The sequence below is a fragment of the Stegodyphus dumicola genome, chromosome 2 (assembly GCF_044657685.1).
Source record: "Stegodyphus dumicola isolate Sdum_Otavi_A_Nest chromosome 2, ASM4465768v1".
NCBI classification, from domain to species: Eukaryota; Metazoa; Arthropoda; class Arachnida; order Araneae; family Eresidae; genus Stegodyphus; species Stegodyphus dumicola.
Window position 1 is genome coordinate 84715306 of NC_140769.1, and position 22141 is coordinate 84737446.

Here is a 22141-nt window from a genome sequence, read left to right on the forward strand (position 1 = left end):
GCTTACAAGGTATGGTAGATGCAAATTTGGGAAAAATTTATTCTCTAAGTTTTTAAGTCAAGATATGCATTATCACTATATGCATTATCACTTTTGGATGAAAGTTCTAAAATCGAATTTTTCAAACAAGTTTTGATTCGCAAAGACAAAATAGAATTTAGAATGAAACATAAACATCTCTAACAAATAATACAAAGCATTACCAAATTGCTAACCACCAGTTTTTTCATCTCGTTTTGTGATATAATTATTTGCAAACAAGTGTCAAATATGATTAGGGTAAAATGGAACTTTATTACAAATAAACCCGTTGCTTCTTTAACGCAAAGCGGTGGTTTAGAAAAGAAAAAAAAAGTGTTTTGCTCTGTAGCAAGGTTTTATTTAGGGGAGTGTTGTGTTCTGAATGTGCCCGCAATTATTCTTCGAAACTTTAATTTGTAAATATCAGTGACATAATTCACGTTATTTAAAATTGCCGGAAAATCCTAACTTAGCCTTTGTTTTTGGAAAAACGAATTAAGCTGGATATAAAACTGAGTTACGATTCATTCCGAAATTTATTAAAGCTAAATGCTAAATGGAATAATTTATCAAACAGCACTTTTAAATACCAGTAGAAAATATGATTATTGGTTTTTTCCCAAATATAAATTCGGATTTCTAATAGAACTTTCTATATTTACTGCGCTGGCAAATTTCGGCATTTTAATTAACAACTGCAAATTGTTTTTGAAATAATGGTTGATAATGCCAAGAATCGTCAATAAGATTCAGATTCTCTAGCTTGCTCTTCTTGACTAGTTTCCAAGTTAAGCTAGAAGCAATGCATAAATTATTACTCAAAATGTACGTCTCAGCATCACTTTCAGTATCCAAACCTTTATTCAATAGGTGTAACGTTACATACGGTAAATAAAAATAACTCCCCTTACCGAAAAGATCTCCTTTGCTGAAGAAAGACTTCATTTTTTAAAAATAAAACACAATGTCAGCTAACGGATTTAAGCGACTGCCCTAAAAATGGATGTATATAAAATTATTTTAATTTTTGTATTATTATATATTTTTATATTTTATACTATAATATTAGTTTTTTAAATAAATTAAAAGTTCAGTAATAAGATTTAAATACCTATGATAAAAACGGGTATGTATAAAACCTGAGTTAAACAACTTAGTTCAGTTTTTAATAGTGACAAATTAATATTGCTAACTCAACATTTTTACAAACTGAGTTAAAAATCAGCATAACTAACTAAAAGAAATGAAGAAACCAATGGAAATAAAGCTACTATATTTTCCGCATCCCAGTATTTATACACAAATGTCCGAGGGAACACTAACTTAATACATAAAAGTGCTAAATTTGGTCTAATATTATATGAAATAATAATACATGAAAGTGCTAAATGTGATCTGTAATATTATATATGTACTACTTCTTTTTTTGGACGTTTGATTTTTTTTTAACCTAAATGATGTTTTGAACAGAATTACATTAAACCTTTCCTTCGAATATTTAAATAAGTAGTTACAAATTAAAATTATACGTTTAGGATATAATATTTGTTTTTTAAAGTCTCAGGATATGGACACGTACATAATTAAAAGAGGTCTTTCATTTGGAGCACACTAGAAGGTTCATATTTGAATTCGGAGCTTTAGCTCTTGTTCACTCTAAAGACGTCAGTTTTATATCTCGATGCCAAACAATTTCTATCTACTTAACATTATACGATCAAAACTTCAAAACTGGTATAAATTCAGATTATAGTCCAGGTGATACTGTAGGTTAAAGGGATGCACCAAATCAGAGCTGCTCTCTTTATTATTGCACGGTCAAAATATGCACGAATACTTCTAGGCAAAACGACATTTGAGGATTAACGTCCATCTTAACATTCTGAAGACGAATATTGAAGTAAGTACAGAACACATTGTTCGATGTTACTCTTTCTATAATTGGTTAGAATACCTCTTTTTAGCAAAGTTTCTATTACGAAAGTAGCTTGAAGTTTCACAAAAATTAAATCTGCGCCCTTTTTATTTTGAAAACAAATAAGGATATCTAATTATTGTTAAACCTACTTTTATTTCTATGCCCCACCTTCATTGCACTGTGTTTCACGTAATATGTATTGAATATTTAGCGAAATCCGATGAGGCATATTCTGTAACTTTGCAAGAGATATAAAAACCTATCGTAATTTTGATGCTTATGAACTTAAAAATGATGGGAAGAACCGCCTCTTCTCACCTTCGTAAGAGATCTGGTAGTCACTGTGGCATAGCGACTGTCTAACTTAGATATGAATTTACCATGAATTTATTCACGAATTTGAATTTATTCATACACAAACATTAAAAAATTAAAAAATTGGCTTTCATGTAATATAACAAGATTTCGATAGTAAATACAATATAGACCCTCTCAGTGATTATATTTATTAATCAATATTAAAAACATGTAGCAGTAATGTATAGCTATCATTTTTTCCCCAAGCATAAATATAGGATAATTTTTGTGTTTCTGATCTTCCATTACTACGTTCAAGTACGAGAGATAGAAATATAAATAAATGATTCTGATACTGTCATTTCTCTCATTTACAGTGAGGACCTAATTTTTGGTGTATTTAATAATAGAAATTATTTTAATTTAAATAGAAAAACCAATATTTGTACGATGTCGCGTTGTTTTGTGGAAGAATTGAAGGAACAGGCTGCTGTCTATCTAGTTAGGTAATGAGAGGCAGCTTTAGAGTTTGTTAGATAATAACCAGATTATAATGGGAATATGGACTATAAACATTCTAAAATCTGAACAAACATCTGAACTCGAGATCTGAGATTATTCGACAAGGATATTCATTAAAACGTACGCAAAACATTCGTGTGGCCGAATATTCCTGATGGAGTATATAAAATAATAAATAATGAGTTATCTTCTTTAGGAACTCGATGCCATATAAATTCACTTAAATACGAATCGAAGTGATATGGTGCTGTTCCGTGATGCCTACTGCTCTCCCCTTTTTGGAATTCCCTATTATTTTGATTATTTGTATCAGTATCATCCAGCCCCTAACTTTGAAAATTCTTGCTTTTCTGTAGAAAGAAGAACACATATATTAATTTTCCTCCAAAAATATAAGAGAATACAGAGAAATAGCGTTTACAAATGATGTTAACGCATTTTTTGAATAATTTCGAGACCATTTAGTTAACGCTTAAAATGTAAAGCGTATTTTTAAATGCTTGATCTGATAGCATTTTTGTTTTCGGATTATTAAATCTGCGGACTTTATATTATACTCCCTCCGTCCCAAATTAGTTGCTATATTTAGGTGGCAAATTTTCTCCTAAATTATTTGCTAAATTTAGGTAAAAAATGTTGTCCTAAATTAGTTGCTAAATGTAGGTCGAAAATTCAAATTAGTTGCTACATTTTAAGTATTAGGAGTCATAAAAGACTTTCGATGCAGTTTAGTCGACTGATAGCAGAAAAATTATATATGAATTAAAATTGCTCTATTTGCGATTAAAATGATCACAACTTGGTAATTCGTTTTCAGATTTTACTTTGCACAAATGTAACATTCATTTTGAGAAAATTTTTCTAACCAAAATTACAGGGCTCGAACACCCTTAAGGCACGCCCCATTTTATAAGGACTCTTCCACCAGTATATCAGAAAGATCATGTTTATGTGATTAAGGCAAAGCCTCTTCCTGCGACGCCCAGCTCAAGCATTTCTCTACCTTCAGCGCCCTTAGTAGCATCTAACTCGAGACAGCTCTTGCGAAGGAATTTTTAAGGGATCGGTTCTGGATAGTAAATTTCACATCTGGTATCTACTAATTAATTTCCAGTAATTAATTTAACCCTTGGTCACTCACTTTATTTTTATTTAGTTAAAAGGTGCACTATTTGGTACACCGCGTCCTGGGAACGAAAAATTTCTAAGCAGGCGGCAAGTCAGAAGATAAGTCGTTCCAAAGTAAGTTAAACTTGTAATCAAGATGATAAGTTATTCTTTTTAAGCAAATTTTTTCAATCATAATTTTGAGTAGGTGCCTGGCATATCTTACTAACATTAAGCTAACTACATGAGCGTTTGTTTGCTGACTAAGTATTAACAAGAGAAACGGAGAGTACATCATAAAAGTTACATGACATGATGCCAATTTCTTATTGGACCATACTTTATGCAGGCGGTGTTAACATTGAGACACAAATGTGTTTTAATTTCTTATTTACTCGCAAATTCTAACTTTAATTTACTAATTAAGCATTTTCTTTGCTCTTTTAAAGTATTAGTATTTCAAGATTTGTTGCTTTTCGGCTATTTCGGACACTATTTATCTGTTTTTCAGGAGAAACACACTTTGAAGCCACATCTCATGTTTTTTGGAGACCGATGGTGATTTGTTATTTGAGATATTTGTGGGTTTGTGAATTCACAATTGATTAGCTAGAAAATAGTTTTATGCTATTACTGGTGGAAGAGTCCTTACAAAATGGGGCGTGCCTTAAAGCTGTGCGAACTTAAAACGGTGTTTTAATTATAGTTTATTAAATTTCAAAGCATTATGATACTTTGAAATATGCACCATATTATCCCGTATTACTTTACGTTTATTTATTAAAATTTATAATTCAGAAATATATTCTGCGTACCTCGTTTTCTTTTCATAGAAATTATCTCCAATAATTCCTAAAATTACTTCAAATTCACAAGTAACAATACTTACGAATGTGACGCCTCTTATTTCATATTTAGTGTTTATCTAAGCTAATACTTGAAATAACCTTTTCCCTTCTACACTTGTTAAAGTGAATTAACATATATACCATGAGCTCCTAATTTAAAAAAAATTTAATTGAAAATTTTAAATCCTTGTGCACCACATAGAATTACACAAGGCTTACGAGGTAAGTAGAAAAACAGACAAATACAACAACACAACACCAAATAAAATAAACTTACTAATTCACAGATGACACGTAAGAGATAAATTTACAGAAGGAAGAGAAAGCCATTTTATGTTGGACAGATACGTGTATAAGAGGAAGAAATGTAATATTCACGGAGTTTAACCTAGAAATGAGTTCTTTTCGTCCTTCCTAGAGCTTTGAACAATAGAACAACAAATGTTCGACATTTTGCACCCCCCCGAAACTGCATGAATACAAGTCTATACTAGATAATCTAAATCTCTTCAGATATGAATTGAATTTACCATGTCCAGTTAGAAATTGTTTAACTCCAAAATTGCAGAAAAAGTGTGTTTATTATTTAGTCTGTGAGGAATGGAAGGTGTGTGTGTGTGATTATGGCAAAGCCTCGAGGGCTATCTGCCTAAGGGAAGAGATGCTTTCGTGGAGGACTTTCTAAGGGAAACTGGTTCGTATACACGTTACACATGGGGAAAACCACGAAAACGCCCATGCAGCCAGCCCGTTCGCGGGATTCGAACCCCGGACCGAACTACCAGTGTTCAGCGACTTTACCGCTCGGCCGCTGGTGGGCGAGGAATGGAAGGAAAAAATAGTTTAATCAAAGAGGCAGTAGTAGAATTCCTGTTTAGTTCATTCCACCTCAGTATTGTATCATCCCTATTTTTGTTCTTGTAAAATGACTTGAGAAGTATCATTGGAGTAATTACTTGAAGATGTGTAGTTTGTTTTGCCAATCAATCAGCCCTTTCATTTCCTAGATTGCCAGTGTGGCTGCGTACATGAGAAAAGATAACATCAACACCTTTATTATTAAGGTCTTTAAGAAGGTCATGGGAAGTGACAATAAATTTATTATATGAGTAGATATTCCTAAAACAATATAAGAACGAAAGAGAATCAGTGCGAATAAGAAATTTAGCACTTAGCAAACAGTTATTAGATATCCACTTTATTGACTCACTAATGCACAGTAATTCGGCTTGGAAAATACTGCATTCATTGGGAGTTTTAAAGAGTTTGTATTCCAGATCAGAACCATGATGGGAAACGGCATAAGCTAATCCAACTCGATTATTGATTTTACTGCCATCTGTATAACACACAACAGGGAAGTTATCATCAACAAAATTGTCATAAATGATAGTTTGAATTGGCCGGATGAGGAAGATCTTCAAACAACACCTTGGTATCGAACATAAATTTTCTGATGGTATCTTTAAACTTTTTGTTATTTAAAACACGAAGGTCAATCGGAGGAAATCCTGAAATTGCGAAACAGGCTTCATGGCTAATTGTTCTGTAGCCACGCACAACTCTTAGTAAAATTCTTCTTTGAATTCTGCGAAGTATACGGGAATTAATCTTCTTTTCTAAAGCTGTTCCTCACACTCTAGAAGCATAGCAAATAAACGGGACAATATCCTGCTTATTAACCATATCAATAACATTAGACTTTAAACCAAACGTATTGCAAGAGACACGATTAAGTCCTCTAAATATATTTTCACACTTATTGGATAAATACATAATATGATTTTCCAGCTAAACTTATGATCAAGAATAGCGCCTAAATATTTAATTTCATTCACCGTTTCGAGTAAGGTATTATCCAGGTACAGTTGTTGTTTTGTATAGCTGACATGCTTTTTTTTTTAATTATCATAATTTTAAATTTAGTAGGATTGAATTCAAATTTCTGTTCTCTGGACCAATTGGAAATAATATTAAGGGTGTTCTGAGCTGTAAAGAGAGTAATGGGACACTTCTCTTGAAAGCAAATTAGTAGATCATCAGCGAAAGCTATTGTTTTACAACTCTGACAATGTCAGAGTCTATTGAGTTGATCATTCTAATTAAATGAAACAATAAAGGTCCGGAAACCGAGCCTTGAGGGCAATCTCTTTCCAAAATGCGGGAGGAAGAAACGTGGCCATGGGAGAGCAATGCAAATTTGTCATGCATAAAATCTTTAATAAGGCGGAAAATATACACGGAATACCAGCTTTCCTTAAAAAAACAAGTATCCCAGGCCACCAGACGTGGTCGAAAGTACCTTTGATATCAAGGAACACTAGAACTGTGTGTAAATTTCTCTTCTTACCTTCCCACATTTCTCTTCTTAAATTTTTCTTAAATTTCTCTTCTTACCTTATGTCTTTAAAGTACAAAAGAATATCTTCACAACTATTATGAGGGGTAAATCCAAACTGTGTTTTGTTTAGCAGTTTTTTATTATGCAAGAACCAGGTAATTCTATTCACAAACAGCATTTTTTCTAGGCATTTTCCTAATCATACATTCGATTTCACTAGTCCGCCAAGGTATCTTATGAACTCTTTACTTTTTTAGAGGCATGGAAGCCTTGGATGCGTTATAGAGAATTAAGACAAAATTTTCTAGTCGAGAGTTTAATGCATGCTTATCCGTACAGCACTTAATAAACTGCGGCAACTCATCAATCGACTGCTTACATATATTGTAAAAAAAATATTACAGTTAGCTTTCTTTACACTGAAGACAATCTTGCTGTTTTTTCTGTCATAGAGAGTGTTATTAGAAGTTACAGATAGTTCAAACTCAATCGTACAATGATTAGAAAGGGATTCATAATCTGGTTGACACCAACGCAAAATATCTGCAAGAAGATCAGATCCCACAACCGTAATGTCAATATAGCTTGAACCTTGAGTGCTACAGAAAGTAGGACCACAGTCTTCGTTTATAACAAACAAATTTATCATATTTAAAAATTCACAAAGTTTAACACCTCGAGAATCTGAAACTGAACTATGCCAAATTTTAGATTTGCTGTTGGCATCCATAGCCTAAATCAATCTATTACAATTTTTTGAAGCTAATGTTACATTAATTTTATGCAAATCCAAGTCGATATGTCTATTAGGTTCAAAATAATAGAAAAAAAGATAAAATCATGAGTATTGAGAGTGACATGAAGAAACACCATATTATAATCAAGATTATTAATATCGCAGAGTAGACAGCTTTTTATTCCGTACAATAATAGCAGCTTTAATGGTATCACTATTAGCATCAAAGAAAACCCGGTAAGAGGAAGGCAAGTTGGGAATAGAGCATTAATAAGAGCTCCTGAACAAGAGCGATATCAATGTTAGAATTTTCCATATTTGAAACTAGCTGCTGAGTAGCCATTTTCGAACGATGAAGATTAAGTTGAATAATTTTAAGAACAGAAATGGGAAAGTTAGCCATAATTCATTTGAGAAATAATTCTATTCTTCATAAAAATGTGGGAAGGACAATTTTCGGAGAAAGGCTTATTCTTGACATCAACTTTCTTGCCAACATCCTTGATTTTGCTATTATAACGAATGCAATTTACACAAGCTTGGGTTTCTTGAGTTTGGCAGTGCTCACTTTTATATTCTTTTGCACATTTGAAGCAAGCAACAGAATTTCTGCAGTTAGCTCCTTTGTGATTATAGCCAAGGCATTTAAAGCATCTATTTATTATGATAAACTCTTCTACTTTACAAGCCGACCACTCAAAATGCAAATACGCCAAAGATAGGCATTTTCTGTATAGCTCGGGTTTCATTTCGACAACGATATACTTTGAGTTTGGAATTTTTTAAGAGTAAAACAGAATTTCATGTCATTAATACATTCATTACCATAAAGAAGTCAGGATTTTGATCAAAGAGAAGAGTTAATATATCTTTATCATCAGTTTCATTTGCCACATTTTTAATAAGTAGAGCAGGATTTTTTTGTCTTGGAAGAGAAGAAATTACTTCAGGTTTGTTGTTGATTTCATCTTTTATTTTATCACGATCAGTTGAGGAAGAGCATTGCACTAAAATTCTGTTATTCGAAATCATCCTAATATTTTTATACCTAATTTCTTTTCTGTAGGATTAATTTTTTCCTTCAAAAGTTTTTTAACATCAAAGGATGTAAAGTTTTCCAATCCAGCAGCTGCTGGAAACAAGCAAATTACAGTCATTTGAGTGTTTGTTTACATTTTCTTCCCTAGATGGCGATACCACCTCAGCATAAGAAGGTCTCATAACAGAGGTTTTCAAACTTGCCACACAAGCTTCGCGATAATTAGCATATTGTAATCTTTCAAAATTTAAAATTATAAGAGATTTTAACTCACCCAAAGCAGTCCTAGCATGTTCGCGCAGCTCACCGTTCACATTACATTTAGATGCAAGTGCTGTGTTGATAGTATCATAATGTTTTTCAAGAGACGTGAAAAACGCGTCAAGCTCTTTATCCGCCATTTTGAAGATGTCAGGATTCTGATCAAAGAGATCAGTTAATACATCTTTATCATCAATTTCATTTGGTACATTTTTAATAAGTAGAGCATGTATGCATTTTATGTGCCATCTTGAAAATGTCTGCTTGCTTGATGCAATCACTGAATTCGGGAATGATTTGTGTTCCCAGGGGCCACAATTATTCCCAACTTTTGGGCTGCATATAATAGTCTGGAAGACGAAATATTTCGTACCTGTTTTGCAGGTGCGCATACTAATAGCACGTGGTGTGTATGGTCGAAGACTTTCTTGGAAATTTTACTAATCGAATATCTTCATGTCTATATGAATATCTGTATGAATTTATGTGGAGGAAAGGACACTACCAATTGATTGAGAACGATTTATTTAAAGTGTTCTTGCTTGACATTGCAAATATTTACTCCCGCCACCTTACGCGATACAACCCCCGAAGAAGGATGTTTTAAGGTTTCTGCTGATGATGATGACTTTGATGTGCCTGGAGCACACTCATAATTAAATAAATGAAGGGATTTTTGGGGACAGCTTTTTTTTTAAATGAATGTGAGTGAATGTATTTTAATTTTTCGCTGTTGTGTAACGATTTTAAGTCTTAAAACTTACTATGATTATGAAACGGTTATCTGATTAAAAATTTTTTTCAATTGCTGTTTTGAATTTATTTTAGGTTTTCACCATACTAAATTTCCCGCTTTTACATAGTGTCTTTTGGAGGGATTGCAACTCCAGGAGACAAGATGCGACAGCTAGCTGAGTTGGCAATTTCGAAAGATTGTGCAAAACAATGGGCGATTTTTCGGTTCTGCCTCCCAACCTTGTATTTGTTTTGTTTTGGAAATTTCATTTGAATGAATTGTTACGTGAAAGGCCTTAACTTCAGTATTTTTACTGGGGGTAACACATTTTAATTTTGCAATATCCGAAGCATAACGTGAGCGAACGAACATTTGCCTAAAGTACTAGTAACAATCAAGCTATAGCTCAGGTTTGGAAGCATATTTCCTGAAGAAGTAGAATGTGATATGACGCTCTGCAATCACACAACTTGTCCACTGAAGATACGTTTTCTTTCAAGGCTACCATTTTGGAATGCGCGTGTGACGAAAAATCATACGTTATTAGTTTTAAGTTACCAGCGTCATAGCTACTAGTTTTGAATTTCTTAAAACAAAAGGTTTTAATTTCTTCAAAACTAGTCAGCAGTGCTATAAAAATTCTAAATTATATTAAAATTGTAAAGTATGCTTACATTTAACACATTATTTTACATTTTCAGAACTATAACAATAGTTTGAATGAATACAAATTGTAAAGTATGCTTACATTTAACACATTATTTTACATTTTCAGAACTGTAACAATAGTTTGAATGAATACATACGCTAAATGAAATGCTAAATCAATAAATAACGTCACGAAGTTACAAATTCATATACACTATGACTGCGTCGAATTTCATGGCATATAAAAGAAGAATTTTAGATGCTTCACATCTGCCATTCGCAGGGCATTCTATGTCTGAAGATCGCGGATGCCAACACCAAAGAATTGATTTCCCCTGTTTCTGTTGGGCTGTTCGTAAAGGAGGAGATGAGGCAACCTTTCAATATTTGTGGCGAGCTGTTGGAAGCTTTCATACTGGTGTCTATTTTAACTGAAGCCTGTTACAGTCTTTTACACACTTTTTGTCAAAGCGCTGCTTCATCGCGCATGATGGAATTTGGAAGTGTAGCCTTTTATTTTCTGGGAGACCTTGAAGGATATCCGTTGCGTGTATTCTCCGAGAAGCAATGATATGGCAGGCTTTAGCTGCAGAATCCCATCCACTTGCGTTAGTAACTACAAAGAACTGAGTTACTTAACAGGAGGTTTTTCACATTTCATAGCTTTGGAAAAGCACAAGAAGACATAGCTAGGCATTTAAAAGCCTCAAAATCGTTTCCTGCTTCGGCTATGGATATTTTTAAGCTGTCAACTTCATTGCCGGCGCAAATAGAAACTCTCTAATCGATTCGTTGTTCAGCAGCATAAACTTAATTTTTCCATTTGTTGTTTAACAGCAGAAACTGTTTGTCAGATTTATTTTTTGACAGCGGAAACGCTTTCTCAAGGCTTGTAGTTGAAATGGAGGAACTCTTAGTTTATTGTTTCCAAATCTATTTTCAACCATGTCTGTTCTGTTTTCCATAGCTTCGATTTTATTTTTCATTGCGGCAGTAATTTCTGTTTTACCTTGAACTACAAAAACTGACAATTGTCTTAAGTTGCTTCCCACCACTCTTTCCCTTGCTATTCAATTGCACATCTGACACCAAAAGTTGTTTCGAATGTACGAGTTCGTAACGGATTCAATACACTGAGAACCGATGGTAGCTTGATAAAACTTGCTTTCACGTACCAAAAGAAAAAAAAAATTCTCGAACCTTTCACAAAAGCACTCATGAAGCTCTTCTCATTCCGCCGAGTACATTCAGTATTTTCTACTTCACACTACTAAGAATGTGTGACACACCACACCACAAAGCACGGGTAAAAGCAAAGCTCGCACCGAGAACTATCAATAATCCTAATTCATCTCTGCGCTAAATTGTCTGAACTCAAACTGAGAACTGATGCTGTCTCCGAATTTATGTACTAGTTTTCCCTCAGCCGGCGATAAATTTACAGTTTTTTTCAGTTCTGAAAATTGTCGGGAATCATCTACTGTTACAGTCACGTATATCGGCTAAATACTGTTACAGTTATATAATCATTGTGGCCCGTGTAGCGAGTGAATGTTCTCCAGAGATCGGGAGAAAATGCCGTGCGATTTCTCGCCAGCATCTCTGCGAAATTTAGTCGCGCAAACAATAGGCCATCTTGGCTGTATCTCATCAATTTAGCGAGAATGCCATCTACCTCAGAGCAATCTTCGCATTTCTACAGGCCGTTCACCTCACATTGTCCAAAATAAGGAACAGTACATTTTTGTTTAAATGATCGGAAATTAAATTCAGTGCCTGGCTCCTACATTTTGCATTTGTTTTTAGAGGAAACCGGCTATAACATTTGAAAGACATTTTGCGTGATCCACTTTACAGAGGGAGTTTACACACTTTTAAAGCGATTTCGATAGACATTGTCAAAAAGCAAAATATTTATAAATAAAAGATTTTTGTATTTGCTTATTACTTCAGATAAGAAATATCGTCTTCTATTTTTAAATTTATTCCCTTTCAAAATGCGTATGTATACAAATTGTGAATTAAAACATACTTTTTCGAGAGTAACGGAGGAGAAAAATTCATTTTCGATAATTAATAAACGATTCGTAAAACCAACGTCAAATGGCAGTAAGCATTCTAAGAGCAAAATCAGCAATATTATCTGTCAAAAAGGGAAAAAAACTGTCAATCCCTACTTCTATATAGAAAGAAAACTCCAAGCGAATACTGGGAAACGATGAGTATTGTTCATAATGCTTCCAAAGTTAAACCGCTGCTAACAGAAGCAACTCAGTCCGCATAGGCATCAGTTCGAAAACTTTTAAACACATGTGTAGCTGCAATAACTAAAATAATATGAAGCATTTGTTGAATAGTATATGGTAAATACTACTTTTATTAGTTTAATAAAAGAGATATATTTGAATGACTTCTGTCATCTTACTTTTTCATACATTTAGAAATATTAGTCTTCAAACTTCTGTTTGAGGTGTGGAAGAAATTTAAGCTCACAAGTATTTGTATGCGATCTGTATAGTTGACGCAAAATATCTGTATATTTGACGCAAAATGATACGATATTAGGCTAGATATAGTTGCAGGATATGATTTTTATAACGATCCATAACACCCTATAAGAAAAGATGTTATAGCTGTGGTCGCTAAAGAGAACGTTTAGTTAATTGTAATAGGTGAATGGAATGCGTCGATCTTGGAAAACATTCATGAATTCGAAAAGTCAAACAGTAGCGTTTTTCTGGCCATTTGAATCGTTCGAAGACTAAATTAAAAACGTTAGTCATTTAATCACTAAGCATTTTAAATAAACGAATGCTATTATCGCAATTTCAACCGGCCAGGATCTTTAATATATGACTTCTACTGTCCTGCGATTTAAACTTTCATCTTTTCTAGTGGTTTTCCCCATGTGTAACGTGTATACGAGCCAGTTTTCCTTAGAAAATCCTCCACGAAGGCATTCCTTCCCTTAGGCAGATAGCCCTAGTGAGCTTTGCCGTAATCTCAATAAACCAAACCATCTTTTCTAGAGGGAATTGAGCTATCCATGATAAGGTCTTATCAGTGCGGACCTTTCTCATTTCATACTCCTGCGAATTCAGATAATAGCGCAAAATGTTAAATTTAAACTGTTTGTGAAATGTATTTGATGTCAAAAAAGAGAAATTTCTAGATTGCCGATTTTTGATTTTGTTCTTCAATTGTGAAATTTCGAGTTTATCCTTATTTCGAGTTTATCCTTATTTCGAGTTACCTAATTTTAATATTAATTACAATTAATATTAAAATATTTCTCCCTTTTTCCTTTATTTATTAAATTTCATATAAAGCTTTTTAAATTTGGACGATTGAATTCCCACCGGTTTTTATGTGAGCATAAAACATTAATAAGAAATAAAGTAAATGTCTGCAAATATCGTAGGATGTGGATGTAACTTCCAATCTTTCTCGAAAAGCCAATTTTTGGCTAGTAATAAATGAGTGGTAGATAGTTTAACTAGCATATCAAATGTAACAATGTAAGGATTTGGTAAAGACCTTCAATTGTCGAAGACGTTTAATTGTGAATGACGATTTATTATGACAGCTCTTTTTACACACTCGAATATCTTTCTTTATACAATGTGACTCTGAGACATAGCGTTAACTTTTTGGAAATATGAAAGGCTTATCTCAGTTAGATCTACTGGACTACGACTATTAGTCCGAGCAGAATTAGCTTTACTCAACAAAAAAAGGCTACTATATGAAAGGATTTTCATGCCTTATTGGCCGTTAATCAAGTGGCGAGAAAGCTGAACGAGAAGTTTCATTTTTAATACCTTTTTTATTAAGTCCATCTACTCTCAGTTTATACAAATGTAACCGTGAACACAGAATTATTAAATATTGAGACATAAACCTCGAATAATAATCCGATAACACAGTTCAATTAAAAATAAATATTAAATTATTAATTGATTGGCTACGTTTTAACTACGCAATTCTATGAGCGACAACTGGAAAGCGAGCTGTCGGCGAAAGGCACCATATAGTACATGTAAATCAATGAAAAGGCACGTGAAATTAAACACCTGTTAAGAGTTTTTATAATTCTTAAAACGTTTAGGAGTTAATTCCTCTTTGCGAATTTAAACTCTAATTTCAGATTATTATTGATTTTGGGTTCATTCAGGGTGCGATGTTAACTCAAGTTATGGGTTACTATGTCAGACCATAAGTTACAATGTTAATCTGAATATTAGGTTATGAGTCTTTTAAGTTTGAGTAGATCGTAGGCATAATTCACAAAGTATTCCAAAACCTTGCAGAGGCATTTCAACAATGTATAACCTTGGACGGTAACAATTTATTGCACATGAGGCTCGTTATAACCACTTATCTTGTAAAAGAAATAATTAATTAAAAACTACCGGAAAGATTTCAGATTTTAACGGTCCCCCCAAGAGGGTTTGTTAAGGTTTTCTGCTCTGTCACTGAGCTCGAAGTATACCGGTCCTCTGTTATACTCACTCTCACTAACCCATTTACTTTTTATGATTTTAACTTTACAATTAAGCATTATTTTCTTTGCATTTAGGCCTCACGCAGTGCAATAGCAAAATTAGAAAAAAAAATTAAAAGCGGCATAACAGTTAGAATTTCGGGGCTAACTGTTAACAGTGTTTAATGTTGGTATGCGTTTTTTTTTTTTTTTTTTTTTTTTTTTTTCAGTTTCAGTTTCAGTTCATCAGATAAATATTCAGTTTTGTTATTAAGATGGATTTTTCCGATGGACACTCTGACGCGTTGGAGATAAAATGCTTTATTAATTACAGTGTTGCCACTACTCGCTTTGTTAGTCCTGAGTTTGCTAATCAACAGTTCGTTAAATTTTACAAAATATGAAAGAGGTAAAAAGAATTTGAAATTCAAAGTTCGGATTTCTGGATGTCCATCTTCGGATGGAAGACTACATCATTAGAAATTTATGGTTCCAGGTACCGTTGTTTTTCCACCATGCGCGAAACATACCTACATTCATGCAGATCTTCGTTATTGAATTTCTTTAAATGTGATACATGGAAACTGCCGTCACAACATTTTCATGTGATGTGTGTAACGGCTTTGTTCTGTCATTGAGATAAACATGTCGAGAGGTCTTCAGGAAGGTCGCGGTCTAGCTCGATATTAACGACTCACTGTTTTCGATTCGTTTCGCTCACCAGTTTACGTGCATACACTTTACAATCCTGCGACTACACCTAAGGACAGAAAACATAACGATGTCCATTTTTCAAACATTCTCTCAAGCAGCGATGGTAAAATATTTTCGGATGTTCGAATTTTTTGTATTATCTAAAATTATACAATTGCATAGTTTCAAAATATGTTAGACTACATTTTGAATATTTAAAATTTTCGATTATTTCTATTTCAGCTCTAAAAGGTATTTGCTTATTTTCATTGTGTTTCAGGTTTATTGATCATTGAGTCGTGTGGCTTCGTGTGGCGTCGTGTGGTTTATTGATTATTGAGTCGTGTGTGATCATTGAGTGAGTTCTATTTTTAATCATAATTTAATTCTTAACATTTGATAGTTACAGGTTTTCATTTAATGCGTTTTTCTTGATATATATGTATTCTGTATTATGCATTTGCAAGTTTATATCTCTTTATTTCTGTTAATAAGCTTATAATTTGCATTTCTTGCTATTTTTAAAACAAAGCTTTATATCGTATTTACAAAAGTTTTTCAGGCAAATTCGTGTAACGTGAAACAGATGGTAGATTAAAAAAATAATCCATGAATTTTAATTGATTCTCCTTATAGTTTTTTTCTTTAGTCCAAAGGGGCTTTGCCCCTGAAGGACTGTTGTTTTCGTTTTGCGATTTTGCGTTGGTTCACAATAAATTGTCGTTTCACTTTTCAAACTGTTGCCACCAAATGTTATAATCATGCATTATATTTGAAGAAATTAAATAATGAAAAATCTGCATAAATGTATGAATATTTCTCGCATTGCGGTAAAATAACGGTACATAGAGTCATCGAATTTTGAATGACGTAATCCTACAGCGAATATGGGCATGTGAAAGCCCAAATTTGAAATTTAGAATTTGGTTTATTATCGATTTCATATTTTGTAAACCTTTAACGAATTTTTGATTAACAAACTCAAGGATTTCAAAGCGAGCCATATCAACCTTGTACAGAAAAAAACATTTTTATCTCCAGCGCGCGAGACTCTGTATCATAAATTCTAAAGATTCTATAACAATTTTAAACTATTTTGCGATATTGCTCTTGAAATGAATTTTATGCTTTAAAGTGTAAGAATGTGGTATTTAGTAGATGAAGGTAACAGACAAAATGCTAAAAAAACTCCCCTTTGGAGGTAATTTAAAATCCGAAACCTTTCAGATTTTATTATTATTATTTTTATTTTTAAATTTATTGGAAAAGAAGGAAATCTCGAATCAGTTGCACCCAAAATGAAGACGGCACCTTCCTTTATTGTACTTAGTAATCAGACATCGTGTCTTAATAAAATTATAAATCCGAGTTGAGGTTAATTATCATTGCAAGACTTTTTCCAAAAATAATCCGGGGAACAACGTATTAAACAATTCGTGATTTCTTTACAAATTACATCCTATCTTTCTCTTTAAATTAGTTAAATATCTTCTTTGATAACTAATTCTTTTCCTTTTCCAATTAATTAAATCTTTTCATCTTGGAAAAATTAAGTCTTTCTTTCTTAGCTGATTTTAAATACAAAATTTACTGCTGTACATCTTTGATTTTGGGTGGAGCAGTTCTTCAACAAATGACTTCCATTAGGAACCCTTTAACTTAAAATTGCTTCAGATGATAAATGAAAATTTGAATGAAAGATCAGGTAATAGTTCGTATTGATTTTTACGATTTTAAACATTTTTGAAGTTAGGCAAAGCAACAACTTTCTACTTTGGCTGATTTTATCTTTTACTTTGGCATGTTTTTCTTTTCTACTTATTTTTGAAATCTTTAAAATCGTTAATAATATTCAAAATCCCTGCTGTTTCCATCCCTGCTGTTTTCTGTGAACTTTATCACAAAGAAGAAAAGACTGTGGTTTGGAAAGTTACTTCCACTACTGCTTGTCGCATCTCTTTTGTCAGTGCAACTCGAGCGTTAGAAGGGGAAACACTACCGTTTCTCTAGTTATCAAGCAGTTTTAACAGCAACAATGGTAAAAATTTCACGTGCTCAAATTTGTTTTGTGTATTACTTAATGTTTAAGAGTTTTATATCGTTTTAAATTTTTCTTACTCAAAATTCTTAATATTCATAATTTTTTATTCTATGTATTTCAGTTCATATTTACAAGAAAAATTATTACCATTTTGGGAGTAAATCATTTTTATTGATCATCGAGTTTGAACCGTACGTCATAATTTTAACTATCATTTAATATTTAAATTTTAATAGTTTGAATTTTTAATTCAATTTAAAACCTAATTCTACTTTCCGCATAAACTTCTAAAATTAACTTATTGCTAATTTCTTAGTTGAAATACCTTACAGATTGATGCATGTTTCCATAAAAGAAATCCCTCAATAGAGATTTTAAATTTTCTTTAAAATTCCATTCATTTTAGAAAATATGGCCTTCACACATATAGTAAGTATAACGTTTGTATTTTTCGATGAAATATTTTGACGATAAACCATATAAAAATTAAATTAAATGAAGTGAAGGTTATGCTGTAAAACATCCTAGCGACGATACCCTGAACGGAACAAAAGATCTGTTACGCGTTACAAATCCATAGCTTTGCCTCAAAAACACAGTTGATCTGTACTGCACACGTGACAATGACTATATCTTTTCCTCACCTGCTATCCTGTCCTCCTGCCTTGCTGTTCCGAATTTCTACACTTTCTGCGCTCGTTGGAACTCAGGAGGAAGATACCGGAATAGAGTGCGCATCCTGCAAAGCTACACGCGGCATAATGCGGAGCATAAAACTAACGCGCATCCCCCTTCATGAAATTCCTCACTTGGAAAAAGCATTTTTGCGATTTCTTCAAATGTCGAGACCCATCTTAGAAATTTCATTCAGCAAATGGTAAGAGCCAGAAAAGGACAACCCTTACTTTATACCAGTATAGAAACAGAGTATCGAGCAATGCGCATGTGGTTCTTAAGAATTGATAATTAAGTAAGTTAACGTAACGGAGCTTCAGGTATGAATTAATGTTATCGCGCATACTCTTATTAAGAGGAGTTATCGAAGATGCGTCTTATTAAATGCCAACTATCCGGCAAAGCTCTCGCTTCAATTTAGTTACCAGCAGTCAGATGTGCCATCAGGCTCAGCAGAGGCTGACTACAGTAGAGCGAATTCCTTTAAATCATACAGAAAGTACATAGAACACAAGTACTCTGCTTTTCGGCAGTTTAATCGAGCTGCCTCTATTGCCAGATATCTAACGATTCCAAGTGTGCTCTCAAACTTTTAAAGGAAAATATAACGAAATGTTGCATCTCTTTTTTATATGTTTTTGCGTTGTATGTTTCGAACATAACAAATGACACTATGGTTATCTGCAAGAGGGAGGTTATCTCGCCATGAAGAAACAGTCTTAAGAATATTCTACATCTAAAAACGTGTGTAATGTATTATATTAAAGACTAAAAGCAGCCATGCCAAAGCGGAGGATATTTTCCTAGTACACCATGATTTGGTTAGAGTAATTATATAATCTTGTAGCGTCAACGCCAAAACGTTGATACAAACTGAGAGAAAACCGCCAATTGGCGAAAGACAGTAAATCTGTATAGCAACCTTCCGGGCTCACGGAGAGAGAGCAGTTTTATTCCGCAGTTTGTATTACAGTTCAGTCTTGTGTTCACCGGGATAAGTAAACTTCGGCATCCGTGTCTGTGTTGGGACCGTGCTCTTATAATGTGTCTAACTATATTACTTTTCCTAATTAAAATTCATTATTAAATGTATATGTCTATTTCAATTACCGTTGCTGTTTTTCTAGGTAATGTTATCAATACTTTTGTAGGCACGTGTTACTCACGTGTACCTCAATCTAATTATGTTTACGAATCTCATTGGCTTAGGCTACGTGGGGCGGTTAACATAAGGACTTTATTGTATTCTAACCTATTATTTTTAGTTTTACTTTCCTTTCTCTCCTGATTTAAGTTTCCTACCAGATGTAAATTTTAAATGACGTAGTATGATAAGCTACACATGTTTCAGGAGCAGTATTAAAGCTGCGTTTCAAGAGTTCGAAAACGAGTAATAGCGGAGTTAGTTCCGAGTTTATGCTGCGTGCTTGAAATTAGCTTGCTAAGCAGTGTTAGGCACCTTATCAGTTTATACTGATATTTCTGGCCTCGGGTTTTTGTGTGTAGCCGATTTAGCGTTTAGTTCAGCTAAGAAGGCAGGCGTTAGTCATTTAAATTTATTTCTGATATGTTACATTTTTATTTTCTGTTAACTTTAAGTTAGCCACAAGTGGTGGTGAATTGTGAGCACCAATTGGGTGCATCTTTTTATTGTAGCTTAAATAAAAAAAGGTTATTTAAGCCTTCTTCTGGAATATCTCTTCCTCAAAGACATAGCGAGTATTCGCTTCTTCTTCTGCTACATAGAGTCTACATTGTATGCTACCAAAAAGAACACACGGATTCTACAGTATTACATTCTTTGCGTATGAGAGTTCTATAAATTCAACATGTCAAATTATTTTTCTGAGAAGATGCAAATTCTGTTTTACGATTAGTTATTGCTTGATGTGTAAAACATTTTCTAGACGTAAATTCTCTCTGGCTAAATTCCGAATTTCCTATTCATACTTGGCTTCTGCAAGTACCGTATTTAAAACTTAATCCAGTGGCTTTCATGCCTCTCATGGATCTGAAATTCCTTAGCGTATTGCAGAATTACACGACAATGCTATTTTATTTGTTATTTATTGCAGGTGCTCAGTCACATCAAATGGCGGAATTAATATGATTCTTTAAGTAAGAAGAAATACAACAATCTGACGAATTTCTTTCACTGAAACTTTCTGAAATAATTAACTGATGGAATATTCCAGAAGTGTCAATGATACGATCGCTTAACAGTGTACGCATCATTGCTCCTAAAATCACAGTTAAAATCATGTTTTCAAAATGGCAAATTGTATCTGTAATATTGTCGGATTTTAGGTCCAACAATATTAACGGCTGAGACTGAAGAAAAATTAAATATCAAATTAAATAAATCCAGGACGAAATCCAAAGTTAATATAGTGGTTTTTCAGATATATACGGATAATCAGGCATTCAATAAAAACAAAACCCAAAGTAAGCATAAAAATAAGTTGCTAGCCAATTTAACATTTGTGATCGTAATTATGAAGTTTCGTTATGTTTTAATTTCTGAGAACGCGCTCAGGAAAAGATGTGTTGATAAGATGACAATAACAATACCCAAGAAGACATAATACAGATTAACCATTAATAAGCAAATTTATTAAAGCTCGTGGCTATTATTCTTAATTAATAATTTCTTTCACAATTTTCTAATTATTGTTCTACTTATAAATTCAATTTTCTAATTATTAATCAATCATTTTTCTACTTATAATTCAATTTCTATTAACGAAAAATTAAGTTATGGACAGTGAATAAATTCCTAATCGAGAGGAACACATTTACCATATGTTATTAAGATACTGAAAAACAGTTAACAAACTAATTCTTCTGGTCAGTACAGTTCACGTTTTTGTGGATTATATCAAATTACAATCAACTGATCGCTAGTGACATGCTACTAGGATACTTTTTTAATTTTCTAAGCATGCATAAAAGAAAAAAAGAACATAACTTATCTGACTGTAGGCAATTTTGAAAGGGAACTGGAACTAAAACTCCAAACGATTACTCGGAAAAGACGCATATTGTTCCTAATGCAGTGGGCCCACCAGCGGCCGAGCGGTAAATTCGCTGAACACTGGTAGTTCGGTCCGAGGTTCGAATCCCGCGAACGGGCTGGCTGCATGGGCGTTTTCGTGGTTTTCCCCATGTGTAACGTATATACGAGCCAGTTTCCCTTAGAAAGTCCTCCACGAAAGGCATCCCTCCCCTTAGGCAGATAGCCCTAGTGTGCTTTGCCATAATTAAATACACCACACCTAATGCAGTGATATTTGAATGATATTTGTATCATGTAAGTTTTTTTTGTGTGTTTGCTATTTTTAGTCTTATACTCCTGTTTGAAGTGTGGAGTCAATTTAAGTGCACAAATATTTTGTGTGCAATCTGTCTAAGGATATCGGACGCAACCATGAGCAAAATGATACGATCTTACGCGAAAGCAGCTAGATAGTGTTGCACGGGATGCTCATTATAAAGATCCATAACATTCTGAGAAAAGATGCTATAGCTGCGATCGAGAAACGGAATGATTATTTAATTGTAAAGGGTTAATTGAATACTCCAATCTTGGGAAAGATTCGAAAAGTCGAACAATTGAGTTTCGTTAGCCATCCGAATGGTTCGAACCTAAACTAAAAGTATTAATCACTTAAACTCCAATCATTTTAAATAAAAGACTACTATTAACGCAATTGCAAGCGACTTGCAACTTAAATACATGACTTCTGCGGTGCTGAGAATTAAACTTTCAACTTTT

The 22141-nt window shown here is 33.3% G+C and overlaps 1 protein-coding gene across 3 annotated transcripts in view; it reads left to right on the top strand.

Annotated features, from left to right (window-relative positions):
- The window catches only part of LOC146998501 (uncharacterized), a 436472-nt gene that overhangs the window by 300226 nt on the left and 114105 nt on the right, over positions 1-22141 (top strand). For 2 of the 3 annotated variants that reach the window (XR_015039470.1, XM_085810829.1), the window contains exon 3: positions 15931-16008. The exons of the other annotated variant lie outside the window; for it this stretch is intronic. The gene's annotated coding sequence lies outside the window, so the exon portion shown is untranslated. The remainder of the gene's footprint in view (positions 1-15930; positions 16009-22141) is intronic. 3 annotated transcript variants of the gene reach the window in all.